The sequence below is a fragment of the Trichosurus vulpecula genome, chromosome 2, assembly GCF_011100635.1.
Source record: "Trichosurus vulpecula isolate mTriVul1 chromosome 2, mTriVul1.pri, whole genome shotgun sequence".
Classification (NCBI taxonomy): domain Eukaryota; kingdom Metazoa; phylum Chordata; class Mammalia; order Diprotodontia; family Phalangeridae; genus Trichosurus; species Trichosurus vulpecula.
In genome coordinates this window covers 171,320,886-171,336,377 of record NC_050574.1, presented here as the reverse complement: position 1 = coordinate 171,336,377, position 15,492 = coordinate 171,320,886, and the positions used below count along the sequence as shown (strand labels likewise).

Sequence of the window (15,492 nt, the reverse complement as noted above, 5' to 3'; positions counted from 1 at the left end):
TAGAGATATTTGATCAAAATTGAAATCTACAGTTCTAAAGCAAGAAGTGAAAAGAAATTGAAAGAGGAGAAAGGACGTGACATGCATATATTTTAATGAGCTTTAAAATGCAAGTATATTAAATACTGTATCATGATAAATAGAATTGTGAAAGGTAAAGTTAATGTTTAAAGTATACCTAGTACTCTGCAGTGAAGTTAACGTAGGTGTGCTGTGTGTTGCCCCCTTCTCTACCCGTTGCATCTAGCCATTTTCACTGGTGGTTGGCTGCACAACTTTTTAATGAAGATATTGAGAGGTGTGTGGACAAGGGCTCTCTTTCCTCATATGCCTGACTGTATCTATATCTCTCTCTCTCTCTCCCTCTATATATATATATATATATATATATATATAGAGAGAGAGAGAGAGAGAGAGAGAGAGAGAGAGAGAGAGAGGGAGAGAGAGAGAGAGAGATAGCAGCAAGTAATATTATCCTCCACTAGTCTTTGAACTTTTAAAAATCTTGAAGTACTTGGAAGAACGGTCTTTTAAGTCCTAGAAAAAAATCCACTCAAGTGATGAAATGCTTCTCCCAACTGTTTCATTGTGAACTTCTTTGGTTTGACCTCAGGTTTCAAAGTTTCCCTTTTTTCTGCAATCTTTTCAGCTAGCAGCCCAATCAGATTCTCATTTGACAGTTCTTCACCGTGAGACTCAATCAGTTTTATATCATTCTCATCCACTTCTAACTCCAGTTCTTACGCTTATTTTTACTTGTTTCTCACATCTTCAAAAGTTTAATCTTTGTCATATCCATGAAAATGGGGAACGAACTTCAGGCACACTTTTTTCCTAACCTCTCTTCATACCTGTTTCTGTTAAATCTTCCCATGCTTTAGTGGTTTTCTGGATTGCGTGGTAAATGTTATAGAATTTCCAGAAATTTCTCAAGGTCAAGTCCTTATCTGCATCCAAAGCTTCAATTGCCTGGGCAAATGTATGTAAATAATCACTCCCCCCCCCCCCCCCCCCCCCCCCCCCCCCCCCCCCCCCCCCCCCCCCCCCCGATCCATAGGTTGTAATAAGTAGGTAGTGTTAAAGGAGACCACTTTTACATTTTCATTAAGATCTTGATGGGGAAAGTGAACCGGGACAGCATTATCCAAAATAAATAGAATCTTGAAAGGAATGCAGTTATCGTTACAAAATTTTTCAGGAATGAAGCCCTGTATAAACCATTGTTCAAAGATGATAAGGGTTATCTGTGCTTAAGGTTAATAAAATAATACCTGGGTAGTGATGTTTTGCTAATTCCTTTCAGTGCTCTGGGATTTTCTGAGTGGTGCACAAGAACAGATTTTAACTTGCAAGTCCCAGATGCATTCACTCCAAGCAGAAGAGTAACTCTTTTTTAAAACTTTATGCCCCTGAATAGGTTTTTTCCTCCACCAAGATGGCATTCTTTAGTAAAATGGGCCAGTTTCATCTACATTAAAAATTTTGCTCCAGTAAGTAGGGACCTTCATCTGTTTTGTTTTTTGTTTTGTTTTTGGTGTGTTTTTTCTTTCAGGAACTCTGGGAACTTCTTTGCTGCTTGAGATCTTTACTAGCAGGCCCTCCTGACACTTGAACATCTTGAAATCCTGCATAATTTCTAAATTGTGCAGCATACTACCACTGCTTGCTTGTAAATGCCTGTATTTCTTCAGGGTATTTTACCTTTAAATCTTCAAATACACATTGAGCCTTGGCTTGAAATGTCATCCAAGCTTCAAGGAATTTTCTGAGTCTGATCTTATATCCCCAGTTAATGGTATCTCGATCTCTAGAATAACAGCTTCTCTTTGTTTCAACAGTTAAGTCAACTTCATGCAAGACTGCCTTTTGCGTGCTACTTTATCCAGGCAACACCTGTTGTGTTCACAGGTGACACCACAAGACTAAATTTTCATGTTATTGATGACAATTTTTGTCCTCCTTCATATTTTCTAATTATTTTAATTTTCATTTACACTTACGAGATGGTTCACTTTTCCCCTCAAGAGCACATTTGCCACCAGCCATGGTGAAAATATAAGAATCACTATTGAACAGAGGGTGAGGTAAAGTGTCACTGTCTGCAGACACAAGGGAACTGATTTAGAGATGCTTGTCAGCTTCCCACTACTTTTTATGCTGCCTGTATCATAGAGTCCTATCATACAGTATCTATTTTGCGTAAGGATTTGTAATAATTTTTTTTTTTGGAATGCAGATTTCTTTCAGAATTCCTTATGTAAATTTGAATTTGCATAAAATGAATTTATGTAAAGCAAGAATGTTTGTATAGTTTTTTTTATTTTCCCCCCTCCCCGCACTCTTTTTGTGTAGTGAGTAATACAAGAGTAGTTTGGTACAATTGAAAAAACATTTGTGGTTAGAGGACTTGGGTACGAATGCCACTTACTGGGAGTGTGATACTGGGCAAGTCATTTAACCTCTCTGGGCCTGTTTTATTATCTCTAAGGTGAGCTTATTAGACTAGATGACAGTGGAGAGTCATTCTAGCTCTAAATCTAGATTCCCATGCTTACAGCTATATTTTTTTTAATTTTAATATTTATTTTTATTTTTAGTTTACAACAGACGGTTCTACATAATTTTGAGTTCCAGATTTTCTCCCCTCCCTCCCCAAGACGGCATGGAATCTCATATAACTACCACGAATGACTTCACATTGAATTAATTTATACACTAGTCAAGTTGCGGAGAAGAATTATGACCTATGGAATGAATAATGAGAAAGAAGAAACAACCAAAAAAAAAAACCCAAAAACAAAAGAGAAGAGAAAAAGGCGAGCATGAAGTGTGCCTCAATCTGCATTCAAACTCCATAGTTCTTTCTCTGGATGTAGATAGCATTCTCCATCGTGAGTCCTTTGGAGTTGTGCCTGCACCTTGTGTTGCTGAGAAGAGCGAAGTCTGTCAGGGTTGGTCCTCACAGAATCCATATATCTGTGGTTGTGTACAGTGTTCTCCTGGCTCTGCTGCGCTCACTCAGCATTATGTTGTGTAGGTTTTTCCAGGTTGTTATGAAGTCTGTATCATCCCCATTTCTTACGGCACAATAATATTCCATTACCTTCATATACCACAGCTTGTTCAGCCATTCCCCAATTGATGGGCATCCCTTTGATTTCCAATTCTTGGCTACCACCAAAAGAGCCGCTATAAATATGCTTGTACATATGGGTCCTTTTCCTGCTTGTGTGATTTCTTTGGGATACAACCCTAGAAATGGTATTGCTGGGTCAAAGGGTATGAACATTTTTATAGCCCTTTGGGCATAGCAATGTAACAATGTTCCAATTTCCCCACATCCTTTCCAGCATTTATCATTTTCCTGTTTTGTTATTTTAGCCAATCTGACAGGAGAGATGTGGTATCTAAGAGTTGTTTTGATTTGCATTTACAGCTATATTTTTAAGATTATATGCAGCACATAAAATTTTTTGAAGGTAGGAGAGAATAGAGTTAAGGAGACTTGAGACTTCTTTGGTTGTCCAGGCATGAGGTGCTTAGCAGCCTGAACTAGTGCAGTGACAAGGAATGAAATGGAAAGGATGTGAGAAACTTGGGAGGGAAAGGGAGAAGGAAGGTACTAGTGTGGGAAATCTCTAGCTATAAAAACTCCCACTGTTGCCACTGAGAGGTTAAATGATTTGCCCATGGTCTGTTCAGTTCTGAGCTTCTGACAATGAAGATTCTGTCTTCATTTTCTGGTGTGGGTGTTTTTGTATGTTCATATGGTGTATGCTTGTCAAAGGTGTTTGCCACTGTCACAGAGATGGTCCAATGCATAGTTCAAATTGGGGGTGGGAATTCCTAACAGATGATAGGATTGTCCAGATATTCCTATTTGTGAATGACATTGTGTTGTTTTCATCAGTTCCCAAAACACTGATGAGCCTCCTGAGACTCCATAATTTATCAGAAGAGTTTGGCCTAACGATCTTCACAAAAAAACAAAGTAGATGAAGAATGCTTATCGTTCAAAAATATGAAGTTATTCTCCCCTCTCCCCCCCCCCCCCCATTATGGGAGCCTCTGGAGGTTTTTATCTTTTTAAAGAATTCCTCTTTCTATTTGAATTTTGCACTGGATTATCTCTATAACTAAGAGTTTTGCTCCAACAACTCAAATGCTATTATAATCATTAAACAATGCCTTTTAGTCTGTGTGCCACTATAAAGATGTTGCCTGTTAACGATGTTGTTTAAAGTCTCTCTTTTTTCTTCACATGCCTCCATCAAAGTTATGGTTTTGTATATTTGTGTAAATTACCCTCAGAAAGTTTTTTCTAGAAATTAGAAAATGAGCTTAACAACACTGTGAGGTCAGTCATTCAAGTATTGTTTTTCTCATTTTATAGATTCATAAATTGTGGCCTATACTTGCCTAAGGCCTCACAGCTAGTAACTGGAGACAGGGAGGTGGGGCCTTGAACTCAGAGTTCTTGACTCCAAACTAAGTGTTGAAGCTACAAGTGTTGAGTTGGGGAGGAGAGGGGGTGCTTAATTTGTGACTGTTGGCTTCTAGTTTTAAAGTGTGATTTGCTGTTTTTTAATAGTATGGTACATGATCCCTCCCCCCCACCCGCCCCAGCAAATAAAAAAAGTGAGGGGGGCAGAAGAAACCATTTCCAAAGCACTAGAGCACCATACTTGGTTTTGAGGGAGAAAGAAAGTTTAGATGAGATGCCATACCTACCCTTGGATCTCTTTGGCAAATACATATTAAGTATCTGTTGCCACAGGAACAAATTAGAAGGTTTAGATAAGAAACTCATGGCACTTCCTAGTCTAGTACACGTATAAGACATACACTTAAGTAAGTACCCATGGTATGTAGAACTCTGTTAAATACTGAAAGAAAGACAAAAGTCTAAGCCCCAAATTGTTTCTTCCGGGAATCTTATAAACCTCATAGTCTAGTATAAAGCAGATCCCTTTCTTGGCATAGACTTCCCTTTTTTGTTCTGTATGTGTGTTTGTTTTTTAGATGTGTTTTCTTATCCACTCTTTCAAAAATTTTACTGGATTGTTTAATGTGCTTATAGTTATTGGTTATGATTGTTATGACTGTACTTTACTCCATTTATTTCTTTGGTATTGATTTTTTAAATTAAATTTTTATTGATATATTTTGTTTTTATATCAATGTTATTTTCCGAATACATTCCACCTCCTCTAAAAAACAACTAACATTTATATAGTGCTTATGTGCCAAGCACTGTGCTAAGTTCTTTACAATCATCTAATTTCATCCTCACAACCTTGCAAAGTAGATACTGTTATTGTCCTCATTTTACATATGAGGAAAGGCAAATAGAAGTTAAATGACTTGCCTAGAAGTCACACAGCTATAAAGTGTTCAAGGTTAAATTTGAACTCAGGTCTTCTGACTCTAAGCCTGATGCTCCATCCATTGGTCCACCTAGCTGTCCAGAAAAGCTCTACTCAGTGTAACTTTTATAGCAATATTTTTTAAATAGAAGGGAGAAAAACCTAGTTCAACAACCCTAACAGTCAGATAGTATAAGAAATATTCCACACATACTCCCTCCCCCCATAGTTCCCTATTTATGCAAAGAACATGGGTAGGCATTGTAATTATAAAGCATTTACAGGGTTTTTTTGGTGGCAATCCATTTTGGGGGGGGGGTGGCAGGACAATTGGGGTTAAGTGACTTGCCCAAGGTCACACAGCTAGTACGGTGTAAAGTGTCTGAGGTTGGATCTGAACTCAGGTCCTCCTGATTCCAGGATTGGGGCTCTACTCACTGCGCCACCTAGCTGCCCCAATCCTTCCATTTCTATTGTCATTGTGTGTATTGTTTTTCTGCTTTTGCATGCTCTAGTCTACATTATTAGTTCATATAAGTCTTCATATGCTTCTGAACTTTTCATGTTCATTGCTACAACGGAATAATATTTAAATACATTCGTGTACTACATTTTTTTTAGCCATTCATCAATTGATGGGTATTTATTGTTTCCACTTGTTTCCTATCATGAGAAAATGCTGTTATGATTATATTGGCACTTTTGGTGTCTTTGGTGTGTATATGCCTAGCTGTATCTTTGTACTTTTTAAGGAGAAAATCAAGTACTTTCAAGTTGAAGTGGTTTCTAGACTCTTTCTGCCTTTTTGTTGTGGCAACCGTCAGTTAAACTTCTCTAAAAACATAGTTAAAGATGTCTTTAGTTTTGCTCATTTCACATTTTTGGAAAGAATAACTTGTATAAACAGATTTTGAACTTCTGTAAATCACATTCAGTTTCTTTTTATCATTCTTATTCCATATTGATTTTGACCTTTGCTGCTTCATACTCAAGAAATAGTGCACTCACTACATGAATAGGAATCCTTCTGTAATATATGTGACATGGTCACCCAACCTCCGTTCAAGTAGAAGTAATTCCAGAGACAGCCCATTTATTCCATGCACTAGATAGTTAATAGTTTGAAAACACAGAGAGACAGCTAATTTTACTGTTGTCAGAGAGTTTTCATTTTTTTGTAATATGTGGTACTCCTCATATCCTGGGACCTTCTGTCTCCTTGAAGAAAGTATATATATTCATGATGCCTTTAAGCAGTTTACAGTCATATGTCTTTTCATTTATCATTCTCAAATCATGTTTTTTCAGCTTAGCTTTTACTTCCTCTTTCGTTCACCTTTGCATTGAAGTCACAATGTGCATGTTAACTTAGTTTGGAAGATCTTGTCAAGTTCTTAGAATTTCTCTGCTTCATCATCTACAACTAATGTTGGAGTCTATGTTATGAGTATCCTCATAGTGATCTCTTTATTTACAGTCATCATGAGCACTATAAAATGAAATGACCAAATGTTCTCTGAAATGGTTCTTGTTGCTTTTGGTTATATTATGAAACCAACTCTACAAATTCCTTTATTTGCTTCTATCTCTAAGGACCTGTGAGCTGACCTTCCATTCAGCTACAACAGTTTTCTGGTTTCATTAAGGGCACAAATATGTATGAATATGATTCAGTTTCACCTTCAATGTTTGGTTTTTAGAGAAAGAATGTATGTATATACATACATACACACACTGGAATGTTTGTGAAAGGTGCAAGAATTGTGTTATTCTTAGTGCCTTATTCCTGTTTTTCTGCCACTATCACTACAGAGAAGGCCTGTACAAAATTGAGGGCCTTTTAAAGTATTTGTAGTTTTCTTTGTTCAGTTAGTTGGTTTAAAAAAAGACGCATCATCTAGGGGCCAGCTTTCTGATGCAGCTGAGCATCTTTGTGTCAACTAGATTGGTCCTTAGCAGCCACAATAGACGCAGGCAGTGGTCCTCAGCAGGCTTTTACTAGAAGCCTTTCCATGTTGGAATATAATCTGCTTCAATAAGGCCATGGAATTATGATTTTATGGATATTGTAAGCTTTTTGATAATGTGGGAAATGCTACAACTTTACATTTATACATACTGTTATCTCTTAGGTTTCTATTATCTCAGACAGATGAGGAAACTGAGGCTTAGAGGTGAACAGACTTTCTCAGGGTTTCATAACTGGTAAGTGTCTAGAGGCACATTTCAACTCTGGTCTTTCCTGATTCCCTGTTCCAGCATGCTTTTCTCCTTTGCTGTGCTTCTTTTGCTAGTAATGGTTTTGGTAATAATGGGGTTTAATAAAAGGCTCTAATAATTGTATTTTGTGGTTTGCTTTTTTTTTCCCCCAAGACAATAACATCAAATTATCCCTAGGTGTAACGAATAGCAGAGCAGGGCTAAAAGCTAGCAGCATATCTTAAGATGTGGAAGTCTGGATCGGCAGTGTCAAAAACGCAAAACAGGCAAGAGTAGGCTTAAGAATCTAATTCAAGAATCTAAGCAATTTGGATGGCCAAACTCATTCTCTTTTCCATCCCTTCCCCTAATACACATATATACATCACCTTTAATTTTCTCAATATCTGTTGCTATACAAAGCTTCCCATTGTTGTTAGGATTTTCCCCATAACTTTCCACAGTTGAGTCCCCAGGCGCGACAGCTTTATAACAGTGTGCCTGTGGCTGAGTTGAAACCATAATAATTAAGAATTGAAATGGAATTTAAATTAAGATGGTTCAATAGTAGGTACATTAGAAGGACCTGTAGTAGTAGATCTGTAAGGAATGTTTAGATTAATAGAGTTTTTAGGTATATTTCATAGGCCACTCACTACATGAACAGGAATTCCTTCTGTAAATTTCTGCAATTTTTTTTATTTACCAGAGTTTGAAAAGTTGTGGGGATATCACTTCATGTATATCAGAATCATTTAGTTTTTAATAGATTGGTATTTTTCATTATCGTACAGTTAATGTGCAGTTAATACTACCAGGACTTGGCTTTTAAAAATCTAAGTTTTATATCTATTTTGCATCATTTTGTTGCAGGACTTGACTGGTTTTTCATCATTTTGACAACTTAGAATGGTATTTACTATAACAAGTCATAACTTTTTTTCATAGCAATCTGTTTCTTTTAGTTATATAAGAGGGGATTGTCACTTGTAGTTTACTAATTTGAACAGATTGCATATGAAGGCTAGAAATGTTGAAATTAGAGAAAAATATTAGGAAAATAAGCATAACTGGGAATTTAATTCTCTCAGCAGTGTTGTCAAATCTAGTTTTTTAAAAATGCCGATTTGGGAATCAGAAAGATTTGGTCATGGGCCTGAACTCCCAAATTCATCAGATTTTGTACATTTCATGTAGAGGCATCATAGTATAGTGGAAAGGACAGCAAGTAGACTTATATAGGCTCCTCATCCAAGATCTGCAACAACTAACTTGCGTAAATCACTTATTAATCTTTAAAATGAGCTAGTTGAACATAGTTGATCTCTTCCAGCTCAACAGTTTACTCTATGCCTCAGTTTTTCAATTAATGCTGAGCAGATACTTCCCCAATTGGCAACAACATACAAGGTAACAAGTATAAGACACCTTTGTCATTCCTGTTTATTAACAGAAAATAAAAATAAGAGAGTGAAATATCAGAGAGATGGGCATTCATGGGTCATTAACATAATTCATACACTAACTGGAACTCCATGTACAATTTTTTAGACAAGTTATCCAGCCTCTTCTTGAATATCTTCACTCACAGAATACTCATGGAACTTAATGTTTTTATGATGCTTTAAAGTTGAAAAAGCCCTTTCATTTTTATTTTATCACTCGATCTTCAGGATAGTTCTGTAAATAGTGAGGAAATTATTATTATCCATATTTTACACAGGAGGAAACCAAGTATCAGGGAGATTAAGCCCAAAGACACTGTCATTCTGCAAACTCTGAGGCTTAGGTTCCATGCCCACTTTAAGGTGGGCCACATTGGTATAATTAGCATATTCTCAAGGATATAGTATCCATTGACTATGGTGCCCTATTTCTTAAGAACAAAGGATCATAGATTTCAAGCTAGCAAGATCTTTTCCCCTTCTGCGTTTTATGGATTAAGTGTTTTAAATCAGTAGAGGGGAAATGCCTTTACCAAGGCAGAACCAAGATTTGGATCCTGTACTGAATCCTGTCCTTTGCATTACATTGCCTCACCTTCACAATCTCTATTCCAGGAGTAAATAAAAGAGAAGGAGGGCACTCATAAAAGGCTCCCACCCTGGACCTCACTTTCTCTTATTACCCAACTCAGCATGAATGCACTCATTCTGTTTCCACTATTTCCTTTAAATGTCTTATGCACTTAGTGGAAGTGCTCAGTACGCTTTGTGGAGCCACTCTGAGCAGTAAATTGTGCAAAACTGATCTGTGCTCTTTTATCTCAAATACCCATTGTGCACCTCCCTTCCCACCCCCCCTTTCCCCTCTCTCTTCTCCCTCTCACTTTCATGTAGGTTATAAAGTGATAAAACTAAAGTACTTGAACTCAGGACTTCTGACTTAGATTGAGTTAAAATTTGAATTCTTGTTTTATGTACTACATTATACTTCTATTACACGCTTAGGTTTCATTGATTTTGACAGGATGAAAATTGTTAATCTAGGAGACAACCCTTCTTAACATGTGACTACTTTAGGCAGCTTTAGTACCATGGTGCTGATCAAACTCATTATTAATATATTTCATAAAGTAACACTGTAGGAAAGCAGTCACACAGTATCTATACATATTTGGCAAGCAAAAATAGACTGACACTTGGAAATTAACTTTGCTAAAGTTTAAACACTAATTTTGTTGATCACTGATCATATTGTTTTGGACCTTTCACATGGTGTGTTATTTTCCACATTTTACAGACGCAGAAACTGAGACTCGTAGAGGTTATGTAACTTGCTCAAGGTCACAGTTTACAAATGATGGAGTCAGGACTTGAAGAAGCCAGTTTTCTTTTAGGTGTTTTTTACCCTAAGCCTAGTGTTCTTTTTTCTATTCTACACTTCCATAGTAAACAATCATTAGTGCCTGTGTTGGTTCCTGGGCTGCTCTTCAGTGCCTTCAGTCCAGAGATCCCTCAGAACTCCTTACCCAAGCTGGCATCTAAGAAGCCTTATGGACTAGACCCGATTCTCATAATAGCTGCAAGTCAGATTAGATCTATCTCATTTCAGATTTGGGTTTGAGTCCCAAAACTATCTTATACGTAGGATTAGTTAAAGATTGAGCACATTTAGAAATCTGAAGTGTGGCTTATAGTGTACTACATTTAATCATGGTCTGATGGTAAAGGTACCATGAAAATCCCTAGCATAGTGACTAATACATAGTAGAAAGTCTCAAGATTTCAAAGACTATATAATGGCTTCCCCAATGCTTAGCACATCAAGTCCTCATTCTGGCAGAAGGTGGTCCCATTTTACCTTATTCAGCCCTTACTTCCCAGTGCCCCAACATGAACCCTCTCTGTTCCAGTTAAGAGTGTTTCTTCACTGTTCACAAAACTTGAAATGCTCATTCTCACCTTAATGCCTATCTTCTTGTATCCTTTGCCTGGACTGTACTTCTTTCTCTTTCATAAGGCCTGTTGGTACAAGACTTAACTAGACGATCAGGATCTCACTCTCTTTTTTTTAAATTCCATACTTTATTATTTAATATTTTTTAGTTTTCAGCATTGATTTCCACAAGATTTTGAGTTACAAATTTTCTCCCCATTTCTACCCTCCCCCCCATTCCAAGACGGCATATATTCTGATTGCCCCATTCCCTAGTCAGCCCTCCCTTCTGTCACCCTACTTCTCTCCCCCCACCCCCGCACCCCTATCCCTTTTCCCCTTACTTTCTTGTAGGGCAAGATAGATTTCTATGCCCCATTGCCTGTATGTCTTGTTTCCCAGTTGCATGCAAAAACAACTTTTTTTGAGCATCTGCTTTTAAAACTTTGAGTTCCAAGTTCTCTTCCCTCTTCCCTCCCCACCCAACCTCCCTAAGAAGGCAAGCAATTCAACATAGGCCACACATGTATATTTATGCAAAATACTCCCACAAATAGTCATGTTGTGAAAGACTTTCCCTCCATCCTATCTTGTCCCCCTTTATTCAGTTTTCTCCCTTGACACTGTCCCTTTTCAAAAGTGTTTGCTTTTGATTATTTCTTCCCCCATCTACCCTCCCTCCCTTTTTTATCCCCTTCCCCCTACTTTCATATGGGGTAAGGTACCCAATTGAGTGTGCATATCATTCCCTCCTCAAGTCAGATCTGATGAGAGCAAGATTCACTCATTCCTCCCCTTACCTGCCCCCTTTTCCCTTCCAAAAGAACTGCTTTTTCTTGCCACTTTTATGTGAGATAATTTACCGCATTCTATCTCTCCCTTTCTCCCTCTCTCAATATATTCCTCTCATCCCTTAATTTGATTTTATGTCATCCCTTCATATTCAACTCACCCTGTGCCCTCTGTCTACACACACACACACACACACACACACACACACACACACACACACACGTATATACGTATATATGTATGTATGTATATTCCCTTCAGCTACCCTAATACTGAGGTCTCGTGAATTATACACATCATCTTTCCATGTAGGAATGTAAACAAAACAGTTCAACTTTAGTGAGTCCCTTGTGATTTCTCTTTCTTGTTTACCTTTCCATGATTCTCTTGATTCTTGTGTTTGAAAGTCAAATCTTCTATTCAGCTCTGGTCTTTTCACTGAGAAAGTTTGAAAGTCCTCTATTTTATTGAAAGTCCATATTTTGCCTTGGAGCATAATACTCAGTTTTGCTGGGTAGGTGATTCTTGGTTTTAATCCTAGCTCCATTGACCTCCGGAATATCATATTCCAAGCCCTTCGATCACTTAATGTAGAAGCTGCTAGATCTTGTGTTATTCTGATTGTGTTTCCACAACATCCAAATTGTTTCTTTCTGGCTGCTTGCAGTATTTTCTCCGTGACCTGGAAACTCTGGAATTTGGTGACAATATTCCTAGGAGTTTTCTTTTTGGGATCTTTTTCAAGAGGTGATCGGTGGATTCTTTCAATTTCTATTTTACCCTCTGGCTCTAGAATATCAGGGCAGTTCTCCTTGATAATTTCTTGAAAGATGATATCTAGGGTCTTTTTTTGATTATGGCTTTCAGGTGGTCCAATAATTTTTAAATTATCTCTCCTGGATCTATTTTCCAGGTCAGTGAGATATTTCACAGTGAGATATTTGACATTGTCTTCCACTTTTTCATTCCTTTGCTTCTGTTTGATAATATCTTGATTTCTCATAAAGTCACTAGCTTCCACTTGCTCCAATCTAATTTTTAAGGTAGTATTTTCTTCAGTGGTCTTTTGGACCTCCTTTTCCATTTGGCTAATTCTGCCTTTCAAGGCATTTTTCTCCTCATTGGGTTTTTGGAGCTCTTTTGCCATTTGAGTTAGTCTGGTTGGTCCTGGCCCAGCCCATGCTGGGCTGGGCTCTGCTTCACTCCCAGCTCTGTGCGATAGACCCTTCCCAGCAACCATCCAGGCTTTCCTGGGCTGGAGCCCTGCTTCCCTCTGTTATTTCATGGGTCCTGCAGCTCTAGAATTTGTTCAGAGCCATATTTTACAGGTGTTTGGAGGCACCTGGGGGAGAGCTTTAGACAAGTCCCTGCTTTCCAGCTTGCATCTTGGCTCCACCCCCGAAGAGCTCACTCTCTTGAACTACTTATGGCACTGATTGTCTACACCTTATAGCCTTTGATCACGGACTGTCTTATGTTCTCTAATCATTTCATGACTGTTTGCTTGCTCTTGATACTATAAATTCCTGAGGGTACAGACAGTGTCTTATATTCCTTAAAAGTCTAATACACTAGCACAGTTCTTACAGGTGTTCATTTAATACCATTTGACCTGAATCTAGTTGTGACTACCAAAACTTAAAACTTATTTCTTAGTATTTTACGGGCCATGTCTTAATTAGAGGCATGCATTTCCTTCGATTTGAATTGAGAAATTCAAACTCAAATTTGAAGTTGCCTGGGGTTACACAACCACTATATGTCAGAAGGGAGACTTGAACACTAGGTCTTCCTGACTTCAGGGTCAACTAACTTAACTGTTTACTGTGCCAGAGGTGAAACTGTATATTTAATCATGAAAATTGACTCAATACAGTTTACATTTCATCTCTTCAGAGGTTTCAGATTTGTATTCTGACAGCCTTATCCTGGCACACCAAGTTATACAACAAAAAGGTATAAAAGGCAAACAAGAATAAAATATAATGGTCTCTAAGGACTGGATCTATGATTTCTTTGAAGTTCAGAGCTCCCAGTGAGGAACTTTTCTACCAATGAAGAGTGGCACCTTCTCTGCAGTTTTTATAAACTCAGTGCCTATTCACTGAGAGGTTGTTATTTACTCAAGGTCACACAGCTAGTATGTATCAGGGGTAGGGCTTGAACAAAGGTCTGAAGCCACTCTTTCTTCACTATGCCAGGATGCCTCCAAAACAGCACCTTTCCCTTATTAACAAGTCATTTGTTTTTTCTTCTCTGTGAATCTATATACATCCTCTTTATTGATAAGAAAATATAGCCCTGTGCATAAGGTAAAAATCAAGGAGAAATAGATTGTAACTTTCTCTTCAGTCAAAATTTCTTCTTTGGTAGAAGGGTTAGTTATAGTTAATTCTTATGTCATAACTGACACAAGTGCAAGGTTGTTGAGTTTTAGTGGCTAAATCAGTTTCTCTTTTTAAAATTATGAAAATCACTAAATTGACAAAAGGAATTGTATATGTTAATATATGGAGCAAACTAAGTGGTGCAGTGGATAGAGTACTAGGCTTGGAATCAGGAAGACTCATCTTCCTGAGTTCAAATCCAGCTTCAGGCACTTAGTTGCACTGTGACACCCAGGGCAAGTCCTTAACCCTGTTTGCCTCAGTTTCCTCATCTGTAAATGAGCTGGCAAAAGAAATGGCGATTCACTCCATTATCTTTACCATGAAAACCCCAAATGGATTCACAAAGATTCAGACACAACTGAAACAACTAAACAGCCGTAGCATGTTGGTATATACACTTGCAGTAATGGATTAGTAATTTGGGAGGGAAAAACTTGGGAAGGAAGTCTTTTTGATTAATAAAAACATTGATAAAATTGTAGAATATTGCATAATTGTATTTCAAATACTGCATTATTAAAGATATACATGAACACTTTAAGGTGAGTTACTAGGGAGATCGTAATTTATAAAAGATTTGCATTGTGTTACACTATGTGTCACAGATAAAGGATGTAGAATAAGAATCGCATGAATTACCATGAAGTATGAATTAGTAGGATCATAGATTTTTTAGATGGAAACGACCTTAGCATCTATTTTGTCCATCCTCTTCAATTTCCAGATGAATTAACTGAGATTCAGAAAGGTTAAGCAACTCAAATTAATGAGTTTGCTGTATATGCATAAACAGATTTAACAGAATAATCCTTAGAAAGGTATGTAAGTTACAGCTTCCGAGTTTATTAAAGGCCCTTCGAATTCTGGAGCTATAATTCTATGGGTTTTTGTTTCTTTAATCTCTAATCTCTGTACAACTTTGTGTTTAACATGCTAATTAAGCATGTTAGCAGCTAGTTGGCTTAGTGGAAAGAATGTTGGACCTGGACAACCTGAGTTAAATCCTGCCTCAAACATTTGTTAGTTGTGTTATTGCTGGCCAAGTCACTTAACTTCATTTTCCTCATCTGCAAAAAGAGAATACCTCAGAAGATTGTTGTGAAGATCAGATGAGGGTACCATGTAACATGTACTGCAAACCTTAAAGCACTATATAAATGTTAGATTTATTGTGTTAGTTATTCCTCACTTTGCTGTGTGACCTTTCAATATTTCAGTGGACCAATGATTTCATTGAAATGGGTACTCTTGTCAGTATAGATGGGCCTCTTAATATTTCTCAAAAATCGTTCCATAATTTCTCATCCTCTGTGAGTCTTTCCAGTGTTCTTCCATAGCAAATATCCACCGAACATGCCAGAAGCCTG

The 15,492-nt window shown here is 37.5% G+C and overlaps 1 protein-coding gene across 6 annotated transcripts in view; it reads left to right on the top strand.

Annotated features, from left to right (window-relative positions):
• Nucleotides 1–15,492, top strand: part of ZBTB44 (zinc finger and BTB domain containing 44) — a 64,598-nt gene that overhangs the window by 24,496 nt on the left and 24,610 nt on the right. Inside the window, exon 2 of one of the 6 annotated variants that reach the window (XM_036742846.1) lies at nucleotides 7,499–7,571. The exons of the other annotated variants lie outside the window; for them this stretch is intronic. The gene's annotated coding sequence lies outside the window, so the exon portion shown is untranslated. The remainder of the gene's footprint in view (nucleotides 1–7,498; nucleotides 7,572–15,492) is intronic. 6 annotated transcript variants of the gene reach the window in all.